Source organism: Heteronotia binoei, chromosome 2, assembly GCF_032191835.1.
Source record: "Heteronotia binoei isolate CCM8104 ecotype False Entrance Well chromosome 2, APGP_CSIRO_Hbin_v1, whole genome shotgun sequence".
NCBI lineage: Eukaryota > Metazoa > Chordata > Lepidosauria > Squamata > Gekkonidae > Heteronotia > Heteronotia binoei.
Window position 1 is genome coordinate 103,969,255 of NC_083224.1, and position 14,679 is coordinate 103,983,933.

At 48.3% G+C, this 14,679-nt stretch overlaps 1 non-coding gene across 1 annotated transcript; it reads right to left on the reverse strand.

Annotated features, from left to right (window-relative positions):
• Nucleotides 1-13,126: 13,126 nt before the first annotated feature.
• Nucleotides 13,127-13,199, reverse strand: TRNAN-GUU (transfer RNA asparagine (anticodon GUU)). Its single transcript has one exon. It is a non-coding gene; the product is annotated as a tRNA-Asn (tRNA).
• Nucleotides 13,200-14,679: the final 1,480 nt, after the last annotated feature.

Here is a 14,679-nt window from a genome sequence, read left to right on the forward strand (position 1 = left end):
TGCCTGGCCTCCTCCTTGATGTGTTTGCAGCAGACCACTGTTGAGCTGTGAAGGCTATGGTTGCCAGTCCCCAGGACCCAGTGGAGGTTCCCTCACTTTTGGTGTCTTTCATCCGCTGCTGGCCAGCTGGCTAGTGGGAAAAACCGGAACATCACTGAGTGACATCCCAATGTGATGACACTCTGGTATTTGGACAAACTCTATGGTTTTGAAGGTGAAAAAGTGGCTTCATGTCATGGATGTCCTGTAATGTCCCCCTACCCCCAGAACACCCCCACTGGATGGATGAAGGGACCTGACAACCCTAGTGAAGGCACAGCTTTGGTTCTGGCCTGCCAAAGTTTAAAGCCACAGCATTGCCAACTCACCACCCACTCCTCCAACCTTGAAAAAGCCTCGCCCTGCAGCTGCACCAACCAGCTCTGGAGCCACAGACAAGCTCTCTGTCTTCCTCTTGCCCTCAAAAAAGGGATGCACTCCACCTTCCTGCTTCACCTTTGTGGTGCTTGCAGGACTGATGCTGGAATCCCTTTCTGGCTTCCCGGTCAGTAAAACATCATCTTAGTACCCAAACAGATTCACCAGCTTCCCATCTGTATTTAGAAATGTCTGTCATTTAGTGAGTACCTCAGCTACTGAACATGAAACTTCAGATTTGCTCTTTCCTAAGTTTAGCATTTGTAAATAAAAAGCATTTAAAAATCAGTTTTGTGATGTCTGCTTAGAGTGGAACTTTTGCACAAAATGAAGAATTCAGTCTTGCATTTGAAGGATTCTGCTGGCAGGCTGTGCCTCATTCTTGAAAACAACACACAGTTCTCTTACTTTGTGCTGGGAAACAGCTGGGATAAGGAAAACTGGAGGCATGCTGATGTTTTGAAAGGTGTCCAAGAGTAACAAAAGCTCAGCTCTCTATAGTAGTCTTGCCCCTTGTGTTTCTCAACCAGGGTGGTTGAATGTGTTACAGACCTATCAAAAATTTGCTACAAATGCGCAAATATTCATCTACAGCCATTTCCTTTGCTTTCTTAGACATGAATGAAGATATTTGTCTCCCCCTACACACATAAATTGCTCTTGGTCAGAAGGGGCATGTTCCGTGTCAAAGTTTTGACCGCCAGGATCAAACAAAAAAAGCTTTGTGGACTCAAAGGAGAAACAAATAAATAGCTATTACATGGAAGAGGGGGGTTGGACCTTGTCTCTGTCAACAATATTGACTTTGTTCACTTGGAAGGGAGGGGGGAGAGAGAGAGAGAGAGAGAGATTTCTCTCTCTGTGGAAAAAAAAAACTCTTAGTTTGGAAGGTAGAATGAAAAAAGACAGAGGTTACAGGAAATGGCAGACATTTTTTGTTGAATTAAACCATTAGGAGTGACCCAAAAACCAAAGGGAATGAAAGGAAACAACTGGATACATTTAGGTCACAAGAACCAGCCAAATGGTGAGCTGCAACCAATTATCATAAATGAATGTTTCTCTTTTATTCATGACCACCGTGCCTGCTCCCATGATGCTCTCTGTCTTATTGTAAAAACAGATGAAACTATTTCATTTTGTTCTTATAATATTAGCTAATGCAATTGATCAAATGTTAACATGTGCTGCAGTTAATAACGGCAGAAAATTAATCACTCCTCAAACCCCTAAAAATAGAAATCTGGTGATGCTGATGTTGATGGCTTTATATAGACATATATATGTTTATGCAGGATTATGTAACTTAGCTAATGGCTGGAATTATGACGTTAGTCATGCATTTTACATTAAAAAGTCTTGAAGCCATGTTTGTGCAAGCTGTAATTATACTCTTTGCTCTGGTATACTGCCTTGCCACACACTAAAAGCCAAATTATGTCTGCCCTGCATATGTATGTTTGAGGGCACAGTACTCTTTTCCTTTGCAATGAAAGGAACAGCAGCAATTTAGGCTGGATGTGATGTAATTCAGATTAAGGTTTAAAGACAGTTTTATCAGACTTGGATCTAATTTCAGTTTAAAAAATATGACATTAGATTCTGCAATTAAAATACTTTGTGGCAAAGTCTGATAGAACACAGAATGACTATTGAGTATTATTCCAGAGAAGAATCTTTTAGATGCACCCTGAAAGGGGTCCCTGCTCACGACCTGCTTACAATTTACAATCTGCATTAAAGCAGCAAGGTTGGGGGTTAAAGGAATTTGTCAGAGATCAGTAATAGATAATGAGGCAGCAGGAAGGGTACTTTGTTAACCGCTTGTGATCCGTATAAGCAGGGCTTTTTTGGTAGGAAAAGCCTAGCAGGAACTCATTTTAATATTAGGCCACACCCCCTGATGTCATCATTGTTTCACATAGGACTTTTTATAGAAAAAGCCCACCAGGAATTCATTTGCATATTAGGCCACACCCCTTGGAGCCAAGCCAGCCGGAAATGCATTTCTGTGCATTCCTGCTAAAAAAAAAAGCCCTGCATATAAGGATTTGTCGCCTTCAGCAGCCCAACTTTTTTGTGTGTGATAGAAGCACATACTAAACCTTCCCTCCACTTTCAGCAGAAACTGAACAGGAGATGATAGGGCCTTCTTTCTCTTTCTTTAGTCACTAGAGTGGAACAATGTAAAGTGCTGTCAAATTGCAGCTGACTTATAGTGAGGCTCAAGGTGGTGGCTGCAGATCTCTGGGGATTACAGTTGATCTCCAGGTGACAGAGATAAGTTTACCTGAAGAAAATGATTGCTTTGGAAGGTGAACTCTATGGCATTATATTCCATTGAGGTCCCACTCCTCCCCAAACCCTGTCCTTCTCAGGCTCCACCTCCAAAATCTCCAGGTATTTCCCAGCCTGGAGGTGGCAACCCTAAGACCCCAGCAAATGGGCTTTCAAGCCTAGTGAGAAGAAGAGGTGATTTACCATTGCCTTCCTCTGCAGAGTCTTCCGTGGTGGTTTCCCTTCCATGTACTGACTCCACTTAGCTTCTGAGGTCTGACAAGATTGGACTATATGGCTGATACCAGACAGCCAGTTTGGGTCAGCCTCAAGCTGTCCCAAAGAGAGCTGGTTGGAAACCGAGCTTCCCGACGGTGCTCAGAAAAGGGGCGGGACATGGGCATGCTGAGAGCATCTGGAACACTCTCGTGTCCCATCTGTGGCTCCCCGGGCGCCCTCTGGGCACCTCCCAGCTTTCCAGATGGCCAGGGAGGTGCCTCAGAGGTGCCCTGCACTGGCTTCCTATAGAGTACCGGATCTGTTTCAAGGTGTTAATTTTGACTTTTAAAGCCTTACGCAACCTGGGACCAACATACCTACGGGACTTTCTCCTTCCAGATACGCCCTGGAGGTCGCTTCGCTTGGCCTCCCAGGATCTTCTGATAGTCCCCGGCCCAAGGGATGCCTGTCTTGCTTCTACCAGGGCCATGACTTTTTTGGTCCTGGCCCCGACCTGGTGGAATCAACTCCCTATGGAGATCTGGGCCCTACCTGGCTTGCTGGCCTTTTGTAGGGCCTGTAAAACGGAGCTGTTCTGTCAGGTCTTTGGATAAGGCAGTGGGCATCTATCTATCTATTAGATCGGTTGTCCTCCCCCCATGCCCTCACGGCCCGCTGCACCACTGTATTGTGGTGCTGTATTGTGACATTACTTTTGTGCTGTACTATCTTGCTTCATATCATCTTGCTGAACTAACCTGTTGCACTTTACTGAATGTTGAAGTTGATTTTATTATGATTTTATTGTGATTTTAATTCAAATTGTTGTAGTCCACTCTGAGCCCCCCAAAAGGGGGAAAGAGTAGAATAGAAATAAACTAATAATAATAATAAGGTACCACTTTGAAAATGGTGCCTTTTTGAGTCGGCTCCTGGCAAACCTGGGATAGGACCGGGGCCGGATGGGGACAGCAGGCAGATGTGTGCATGTGGATGCACTTTTTTGGTCCGCTTGCCTTCCGTCCCCCAAGCGGCTTTAAACGCCCATCTGGTATTGCCCTATCAGTCACTAACCAGAACTAGTTTATAGAAATATCAGCATATATTTAAACAACTTCAGCTTGAAGCACACAACCTTTATATATATATTTCATGTTTTTTTAAAATAAAGTTTAGTTGAAAACCATTTTATTTTATATTTTGCAGTACAATCCTAAACCCTGCCTTTGAATGGTTTATGATGGCAGTTCTTCAAAGCTAGCATAGGTAGGAGCTATGTAGGTGGATCTGGAGTAACATTGGCATCAAGGAGTACCTTCTTTGTGCTGGTATAGAAATGTATGGCATTGGTTGGTATGCTATGGAGAACTGGTGCTTAGTATCCTAAACCTCCCAGTTTGTTTCACATCTCTGGCACCAACATAACTTTATATCACTAATAACCCTGTTATAATTTCAAACATTCATGTAGAACTCAGATTGAATGAAAATGCTGCCCATCCCCAACCTCTTGCCATATCTTTAGACCACAGGTCAGCTTAGGATACCAGCAAAGGGGAGGGACACCAACCTTTTGCCTGACAAGAGAGGTACCAACATTTAAGGCAGGCAGTTAGGGAAACTGTACATCCATAGAAGGCACTCCTATCATCTCTCCCCAATAGCTCACTGAGGAATGTCATCAGGAATTCTCTTTAATCAAATTCAGCTAAACAAGGTTGCCAACTCTTTTGTACCAGCATGACTCCTTGCCCTTTGCAAGTTGTACTGACAGACTGCAGGACTGGCTGCTTTATTATTATCATTATTATTATTACCTTTAATTCATATCCAGCCCTCTCCGCAAGGAGACTCAGGGCAGCTAACAGTCAGTTCAAAACTTCAAACAATAAATACAATTAAACATTTTAAAACTTCAAAGAGTAAATACAGTTAAAACATTTTTAAACATCTTATGGTGCTGTTAAGCTGGGCCCAGCACTCAGCCCTTCTCTACCAACATCATCATTGGGTACAGCCTTGGCCCCACCCACCAGCAGCTGCACCTTCCCATCTGCCACCCTGCCCATCCTTGCCTGCTGGGCTCACATAAACAGCTTTAAATGAGTCTTGGGGAAATAACTTCTTATGCACTCATCACTAAAAGGTTTTTAAAAGGCAGCTAAAAAGGATGTGAAAGATTGAATATCCCAAAAGGCTTCACCCTGCAAGAGAGTGATCCAACACTGGCAGAAGCACTGTGAAACCGGCAGGATCCCTGAATACCAGACTTTCTGCAGTGTCGGGGAAGTTGGTGGTGAGCACAGGAAGCTGATGGCTGCAGGACAGGAGCCAGATGTTTCTATCTGATCCAGCACTATAAATTTGTTTGGGAAGAGCAATGACAATTGGATCAAAGTCCTCACTGGATCGCACCCTTTGTTTGCTTTGTGGTCTGAATGCTTGATCCTAAACCTATTAAATAAAGTGGAGACATTCTGTAATCCTCAAGCAGCTTTGAACATGTAAATAATTTTTTTGGTCAACATGCCTATGTAATCTGTTTGCTGTTCATGAATGTCTTTGGTTTAGTGGAGTTTGTGAAGCTACTTGCTGAATGTTAAACAAAATGTCCCCAAAGACTAAGCAGTTGGAAATGCTTTGGCAGTTGCAAAACATGCCTGTCCAACACCTGCAGATTTCATAATCACAAGATATTTTGTTTCAGATCTCCCATGTCTGAGAATTAATGTTTTTCTTTTTCCTGAACTAATCCCAACAAAATCCATTCATTTTTAAAAATAGGCACTCGTGGCTACAAAATTTTATTGGTGGGATCTGTACACAGCTTGGCCTATGAAGGACATTTCTTTCAGCACATTTTGTGCCAGGAATACAGACCACTTTCTTTTTCTTTCCACTTTCCAATGTAGATAGCCAGAAACAGAAAATTAAAAAGTAACTTTTTCTTTTCTTTTTTAGTTTGGTACCCCAATGTGGTTACTAAAGGTATTGCTTAGAAACATAAACATTACAGCACATATGGAATCCTACTGCCTAGTAGAGCTGTCTTAAAGAAACATGTTAAGTTGGGAAAAAATATGTCTATGCAACAGCAGCAAAGACCTAATCAGTTTCTGTGGAAGTGAAAGGAATGTGTTTAAGATAGAAATAGCTTCCCTTTGAATGTAAGAACATAAAGTTAGCTCTGTATTTTGGCAAAAAAGCAACTGGCCTTATGCCAGAGGAAAAAAATCAGGATGGCAAATTGCTTGCTGTCACAATATCAGTAAATATTTTCTTGTTCTTCATAACCAAATGGCATTTTCAATTCAAATCTGTTTAAAGATATAGGATAAATGAAAAACCATCCCTACAATAAAAGCCCTGTGGGGTGACCAAATGCTGGTCTCCCATTGGCTGAAGGGTGTGCATCAATAATTGGCCCATCAACTGCCACCCAAGGTCTGCTGTGTTGCATTGGCTGAGGATTGTGCCACTGCTTCACAGAGGAGAGAAAGAAAGTCTTCCCTCAATTGGCTGATGGAGGAAGGAGGGAAACTTGCCACAGAAAGCCTTTCCTTGGTTGCCGCTGCTTCACAGAGGAGATAAAGAAATTGGCTGAGAGAGGGAGGGAGGGAGGGAGGAGGAAAACAGCAACAAAAAAACCTTCCCTCAATTGGCTGAGGGATCCTCCCCCTCCTCCTCTGGGGAATCAAACAGTCAGAGAGACATAGACAAAAAAATGGCATCCCTTCCCAGTAGAACAACCATGTATTTATTCTAGATACATAAAGAGGGAAAGAGAGAAACAGAGAGAATATGGAGAAGCTGCCTTCACTTTTCCCTCTGTGCCTGTTACTAGCCAACCAACTTGGTTCTGTCAGTAAAAGATGGTGGGGAGGCTCTTTAAGGCCTACTTTGGACTTTGAAGGAGAACTCATTCGGGCCACCCCTGACTACAGCTGCCGGCTCCAGGCTGGAGGAAAATTCCTGGAGATTTTATGGTGGAGTCTATGGAAGCCACGCTTTGGGTAGGGGAGAGGTCTAGGCTGAATATAATGCCATAGAGTCCACCCTCCAAAGCAGTTATTTTCTCCAGGATGGGGAGAGAGTTCTATTGGTTGGAGTTCAGTTGTGATCCTAGGAGATCTTCAGGTTCCACCTGGAGGTTGGCTACCATGGACTTGGCAGCATCCTCTGGGTGACTTGATGCCATCTGACTGGCATGACTTAACTAGGCCTGACTGCATGCTCCTGTTCAGCAGCAGCCCCTCTATGACAGCCAGCGTGACTTAGCAGTTGTCAAATCCAGGTTGGCAAATTCCTGGAGATTTGAGGGGTGGAGCCTGGAGACAGTGGGTTTGAGGAAAAGCGGGACCTCAGACAGGTGCAATGCCATAGACTACACCCTCCAAACCACTCCTGGGAAACCACTGTTGCCAATTGTCAGGTGAGGGCTGGAGATCACTCAGAATTACAACTGCTCTCCAGATGGCAGAAATCAGTTCCCCTGGAGAAAATGGCTGCTTTTCAGGGTGGACTCTGTTTCATTATACCCTGCTGAGGTTGTATCCCTCCTGCTTTGGTCCCCACTGTGGAGAAGGACTGTACTTGTCATGAGCCCTGAGGAGGGGGAGCTGGAAGGATTAACAGATCAGGAAGAACGGCCTTCCAGCGCCTCAGCCGAAGAAGCGACAGCTGGCCCATCGATCACTCTCCCCACATTCCAGGCACCTGCGCGGGCTGTTGACAATCAGTCTCCTCCAAGCTCTCCCCCTCCCATCTCAAGAATGCAGAGCTGTCTTTGGAAAAAAAACTCTCAGAATGCAGACACAAGGCGTGCCAATGCTTCCAATCTCTTAGCCCCGAATACTAGGAGAATTACGGCCACCCAGAGGGGAAGGCTGATTGAGGCTCCCGTATAACTCACACCCGGGACTTGGCAACCTTGTGGAAGCAACAAGTCATTTCCCTGACTTGCATTCATGCTCCTTCTTGATTCCAGTTCCTGACAGTTTGAACTTCTTGGCACCCTGACCCTTTGGCTTTGGACACTGACTTCTGCTTCTGGTTTGCGATTTTGCTGTGGTGACTCGGCTCCTGTTTGATTTTCCGAACTTTGACCTCAAACTGGCTTTGGACTCCTGCCTGGCTGTGCCCTGAGAACGGGACAGTACTTTCCCTAGGTAGAGGCTGCAGGGAGGAGGAGATGGAAAGCTGAAGTCAGATCAGTTCTCCTACATAAAATGGCCACCTTGAGATGCATACTCTATGATATATGATAACACAATCAGGTCAGGCAAAAAACACCAGATTATGCCGCAAGCTCACAATGATACTAAACACCGCAAGGCTGAATGTGACAGGAAAAGGTGGCAACAATGCACTGCAAACAAAAGGAATGCTGAGCTTCAGCATCTGTGTGACTGTTGTCATGCCTCCCTGCGCTTCCCATAATTATTCTTCTGAATAGCATGACGTAACTAGGCCTGGCTGCTTGCTCCTGTTCAGCAGCAATCCCCCTATGACAGCCAGTGTGACTTAGCAGCTTGGCAAATTCTTGGAGATATGAGGGGTGGAGCCTGGAGAGGGTGGGTTTGAGGAGGGGTGGGATCTCAGATGGCTACAATTCCATAGTCTCCACCCTTCAAGCCTGCCACTACAGCTCCCCTGGAGGTGAGAGGGATTGAATGCCTTCACTTTGTTGGGAAAACAGCGCGGGAGGGGGGCATTCACCCAGAGCCTCTTTCTAAAGTATTTTTCCTCATAACAGGCCTTATTCCTAGTTTCCCATAATTGAAGATATTGGATTTATATCACGCCCTCTACTCTGAAGCATCTCAGAGCGGCTCACAGTCTCCTTTACCTTCTTCCCCCACAACAGACACCCTGTGAGGTGGGTGGGGCTGGAGAGGGCTCTCACAGCAGCTGCCCTTTCAAGGACAACCTCTGCCAGAGCTATGGCTGACCCAAGGCCATGCTAGCAGGTGCAAGTGGAGGCGTGGGGAATCAAACCCGGTTCTCCCAGATAAGAGTCCACACACTTAACCACTACACCAAACTGGCTCTACACCAAACTGTGTGTGTGTGTGTGTCTAGATAGATAGATAGATAGATAGATAGATAGATAGATAGATAGATAGACAGACAGACAGACAGACAGACAGACAGACAGACAGACAGACAGACAGACAGACAGACAGACAGACAGACAGACAGACAGATAGATAGATAGATAGATAGATAGATAGATAGATAGATAGATAGATAGATAGATAGATAGCAGGGGTGAGGGACATTTTTTCTGCCAAGGGTCATTTAGAAATTTATAACATCATTCATGGGCCAGCAGGAACTCATTAGCATATTAGGCCACACACCCTAATATTAGCATATTAAACCACACCATCTGGGATAATCAAGTGCAAGTTGAGCTGGCTCCCACCCCCTACCTCTGCCACCCCTCCCTCCCTCCCTTCATGCAGAAACTGCAGCTGCTCCCACCAGACCCAAGGCACCCAGATCCCCCACCAGCCATCATTCACAACACCCACCACTCAAAGAGAGAGAGAGAGAAATGTGGGGAAGAAATGGGAGAAAGGAAAATAAATGGGGGGAAGAAATGGGGGAAAGAAATTAAAATAAAGGGAAATAAAGAATTTGGGGGGGGAGACTTACTTGAACTGTGTAATGTACTCAGAGACGAGACGTGCTGAAGGGAAGATGCTTTATTGGATGGTACATCACAGAACAGGGCAACGCGTGCCGGGACCCACTTTATATACATTCAACCCGGAACAGCCCTCCAGCTGGCCAGTCCAATCCTGGCCAGTCAAACTTCCCGCCACTGATCTTGATTGGCAGAGTCTTTTCCTGCGCTGCGCAGGGCAACCAGGGGACTTCCCCTGGTCGCCTCTGCTGCATGGCCGCGCGGTGCTCTAGTTAATCCCAAGACACTACACTCCTCCCCCCCTAGTCTAAGGTACATAATTCTGCAAATATGCTGGCGCCCTGCATTCCCGTGTAGATCGCCTCGGGGTTGCTAGCGGCGCGGAAGCGGGCCCCGAGGAGGTGGACACTGCCAGTGATTCTTCCAGGGCCTGCAGTGATCAGAGGAAGCTGCCGTGCAGCTGGGCCCAATGACCCCTGCCAGCCAGTCAGCAACTGGACCCGGGGAGGCTGCTGCGCAGCGCGGCCCGGCCCATCGATTCCTGCCAGCCCCGGGGAACTGAGCAAAGGAAGCTCTGACTCTTTCCCTTCCTTCCCCAGGGAGGGTGCAGGGTGCAGCCCAGTGATCCCCGCTGGCCAGCCAACCCCAGAGAACTGGGCAAGAGAAGCTCTGGCTCTTTCCCTCTCTTCCCAGGAAGGCCGCTGCTCAGCGGGACACAGCCCAGCGATCCCAGCCAGCCCCGGGAAACTGGGCAAAGGAAGCTCTGACTCTTTCCCTCTCTGCCCTGGGGAGGCTGCTGCACTGTGGGAACAGTCCAGTGATCCCAGCTGGCCCCAGGGAACTGGGCAAAGGAAGCTCTAGCTCTTTCCCTCCCTTGCCCGAGAAGGCTGCTGCATAGCAGGGCGCAGCCCAGTGATCCCCGCTGGCCAGCCGGCCCCGGAGAACTGGGCAAAGGAAGCTCTGGCTCTTTCCCTCTCTTCCCAGGAAGGCCGCTGCTCAGCGGGACACAGCCCAACAATCCCAGCCAGCCCCGGGAAACTGGGCAAAGGAAGCTCTGGCTCTTTCCCTCTCTTCCCCAGGGAGGCCTCTGTGCAGCGGGACACAGCCCAACGATCCCAGCCGGCCCCAAAGAACTGGGCACAGGAAGCTCTGGCAATTTCCCTCTCTTCCCCGGGGAGGCTGCTGTGCAGCAGGAACAGCCCAGTGATCCCAGCCGGCCCCGGGGAACTGGGCAAAGAAAGCTCTGGCTCTTTTCCTCTCTTCCCTGGGGAGGCTGCTGTGCAGCAGGACACAGCCCAGCGATCCCCATCGATCATCTGGCCCCAGGGAGTCCACTGTGCAATGGGGTAGGGCCTATTGATCCCCTCCAGCCAGCTGGCCCTGGGGAGACTGCCCCCACTGCAGCGTGGCCCAGCACATTGATCCCCGCCGGCCAGTTGGCCCTGGGGAGGCCGTCCAAGGGCCGGATTGAGGGATCTCGTGGGCTGTAAACAGCCCACAGACCGGAGGTTACCCACCCCTGATATATAGACACATACACACACATATAAATACACACACACACACACGTATATAAAAAAACAAAATTTATACCCCACCTTTCTGATATCATCAGGGCTACCAAGGCAGCTAACATATTAAAAGCATACATAATTTAAAAACTAAACAAAATAACATAATTAAAACCAAAATAAAACTATTAAAACATAGGGCAGGAAGGAGAGATAAGTGAGAGATCACAATACAAAAAAGTCTTTTCTCACTGACAGAAGATGGCAATAGAAGAGGAGTGATGAGTCTCTCTGGGGGAAAAGTTTCAGAGTTTTGGTGCCATGACTGAAAACGCCTTGGTTATTCGTAAGTTTGCCAACCTCAAGATGAGGCCCAGAGTTCTCCCAGAATTACAATTCATCTTCAGACTACAAAGATCAGTTCTATGACAGTTTCTCACTTTCCTTTTGTTGTTGTTGTCTTAGCCGAAGCAGCCCATTTTTCTTCTTTGTTTCTTGGTCTATCCCCCTGGTTGTTTAAAGATATACAGATATTTTGTTACCCAGCCTTACATGCTGAGGAATAAAAAAACCTCTTTGTTGATATATGTCTGATAATGGCATATGAGACACTGATATTAATTTGCAACACATAAACTGTGTTATTTCACTCTTACAGGGAAACGGTCAACAGACTATCAGTAGCTTTCAGTTTTAAACATGACAGGTGAAATGGCAATGGGAATGAGGGAAACTATATAATAGCTCCTTGGAAATGGGGGATGGGGATCACTGCTATTTCCCTCAGGGAAGGGGCTATTTCCCTCAGGGAAGGACTACTAGTTCCCCTTCTCTATTTCAGGATCCTCTTTGATCCTTAACTCTTCTTATCTTCCACTCTCAACTGCCACTCCCTCAGGTCAACATTATAAATCCATTCAAACTTCCTGTCAATCAAGGTTCTCACACTAGCAGTTAGATGTCTGTTACAAGTTCCTCTGGAGAAAATGGCTGCTTCAGAGAGTGAACTCTATGGTATTATACCCCAGTGAGTTCTCTCCTGTTCCCCTCACTGTGCTATACTTTCAACTCTCCAGGAATTTTTCAACTTACAGTTAGCAACTCTAGCTACCGTCTGCATGTCTCAGAAGGCAGGGGCATCCAAAGCATGACTGTAGCTGTCAAATAAATTTGTAAAGGAATAAGTGATTCTTTAGGTATGCTAGTCCCAAGCTATACAAGGCTTTAAAAGTCAACACCAGCACCTTGAGTTGTACCCAGAAACAGACTGGGAACCAGTGTAGATGGACAAAGACTTGGACTGATATGGTTCCTACAATCCACTCCAATCACCATCCTCCCTGCAGCATTCCATATCAACTGATGTTTCCAAACACTTTTTGAGGACAGCCCCATGTAGAGTGCATTGCAGTAGTCTAACCTACATGTAATCAGGTCACGTACCACAGTGGCCAGATCTTTTTGGCCCAGGAAACACCTGAGTAACCAGCTGAAAGTGCTAAAAGACACTCCTGGCCACAGCTGCCACATACCTATCTAGCAGTAAGATTGGATCCAAGAGCACCCCCAAACCACATACCTGTTTCTTCCAGGGGAGTACAACCCCATCCAGGATGGGTGACACCTTAAATCTTAGGCCAGACCTTCTACTCATCACACCTTCAATATTGTATGGATTAAACTTCAGTTTATTAGCCCATATACACTTCAAAACTGTCTCAAGGAACAGACAGTTTCTGCATTCATATATTGCTGATTACCCAGCCTAAATCTTCAGATGATCTTATCCAGTGGTGGGATTCAAATAAATTAACAACAGGTTATATGTCCTAATGACCATTTTAACTATACCAAAAGATATACCAAGAGGCTGGGAGAGAGACTGAGCAGGTCAGGGGCCCATTGAACATATGAACATATGAAGCTGCCTTCTACTGAATCAGACCCTCCTGGGTCCATCAAAGTCAGTCTTGTCTACTCAGACTGGCAGCGGCTCTCCAGGGTCTCAAGCTGAGGTTTTTCACGCCTACTTGCCTGGACCCTTTTTAGTTGGAGATGCCGGGGATTGAACCTGGGACCTTCTGCTTAACAAGCAGATGCTCTGCCACTGAGCCACCATCCCTCTCCCAAAATTGAAACTGCAAATGCAGCCCACGCTACTCAGGGCAACAAAACGAGGGCTGCAACACAGCCAGTGAAGGGAGAACGCTCTGCAAATAGCGGCTCCCTCAAGGGGATCAAACATATGAAGCTGCCTTCTACTGAACGAGCCTTCCTAAAAACCAGGGTCCTACGATGAGATCTCCCTCATGACGCAACTAAACGTCAAGCTGACGAACAGCCTCCCAAGGTAAGAGGGAGGCCTAATCCTCCCGATGCTGGCTACAAGTGTAAAAAGAACGCTCCCTCTCGCCGAGCAACTCAAGAGGACTGCGAGGAAGGGAGCGGAGACTTTCGAAGGCACATAGAAGTCCTGCCCCCTGCAAACGCGCCAAAAGCGCGCTAGATTGCCCGCTCTCTCCTCCGGAGGGGGCAAAATTGCTCTTATTCCTACCGCCGAAATGCAGAACGAGTTGTCTGTATTAATGGAGCAGTGGAATCCAGGGCTTCCCATTTACACAATGGGCACCAAGCAGCCGGCAGCAGAGGGAGTGAGAAAGACACGCAGAGCCCACGGTGCGAGGTCTCAGTCTCTCTCTGACCTGGTGGGCAGGCAGGCATGGCGCAGGGCCTCGGAGGTGCTGCTGCTGGTGGGGTGCTGCTGGCAGGCAGAGGCACCTGTCCGGCTGAGAGGGGGCGGCAGCGCCAGCCGCACCAAGAACAATAGGGGGCGCTCTGTCTCGCCAGGGCGAGGAGGGCTGAGGCTGGCGGGACAGGACTGGACAGGGCAGGCAGGAGCACCTGAGGAGCTGCTGCTGCAGGGGAGGGCAGGGGCAGACCAGGAGGACTTGAGGGAGGCGAGGCGCCGCACTTTCCCCACAGAGTTAGGGGCTGCGGTGACGAGGCGGGGAGGGGGCCTGCGGGGCCAGTCAAAAGTGGGCGGCAGGGCCAGTCAGACAGTGGAGAGTGGCGGGAGGCAGAGCAGCGGCAGCAGGAGGCAGGCCGGTGCCTCAGGGCTGCGGGCAGCAGCGACTGAGGCCACTCGGCCCTGCACTACGCCTCAACCTGCAGCTCCTTGGCCGCCGCACCCTCAGCCAGCTCGCCCAGCAGCACCGGCAGTGGCGCTAGTGCCTGCAGCAGCACCCCACCAGCAGCAGCACCTCCGGGGCCCTGCGCCGCGCCTGCCTGCCCACCCCGCCTGTAGGTTGCGTTCCTCCGTTCCCTCCCCAAGCCCCGCGCAGGCAGGAGGCGACAGTGGCGGCGAGGCAGGTGGGTGCCCCTGGGCTGCGAGCAGCAGCTGCTGAGGCTGCTCAGCCCTGCACTCCGCCTCTCCCTGCACCTCCTCAGCCGCCTTGCCCTGCACCTCAGCCAGCTCACCCAGCAGCACCAGCGCCGGCAGCGGCGCTAGCACCCGCAGCAGCACCCCCACCAGCAGCAGCACCAGCACCTCCGAGGCTCTGCGCCGCGCCTGCCTGCCCACCCCGCCTGTAGGTTGCGCCCCTC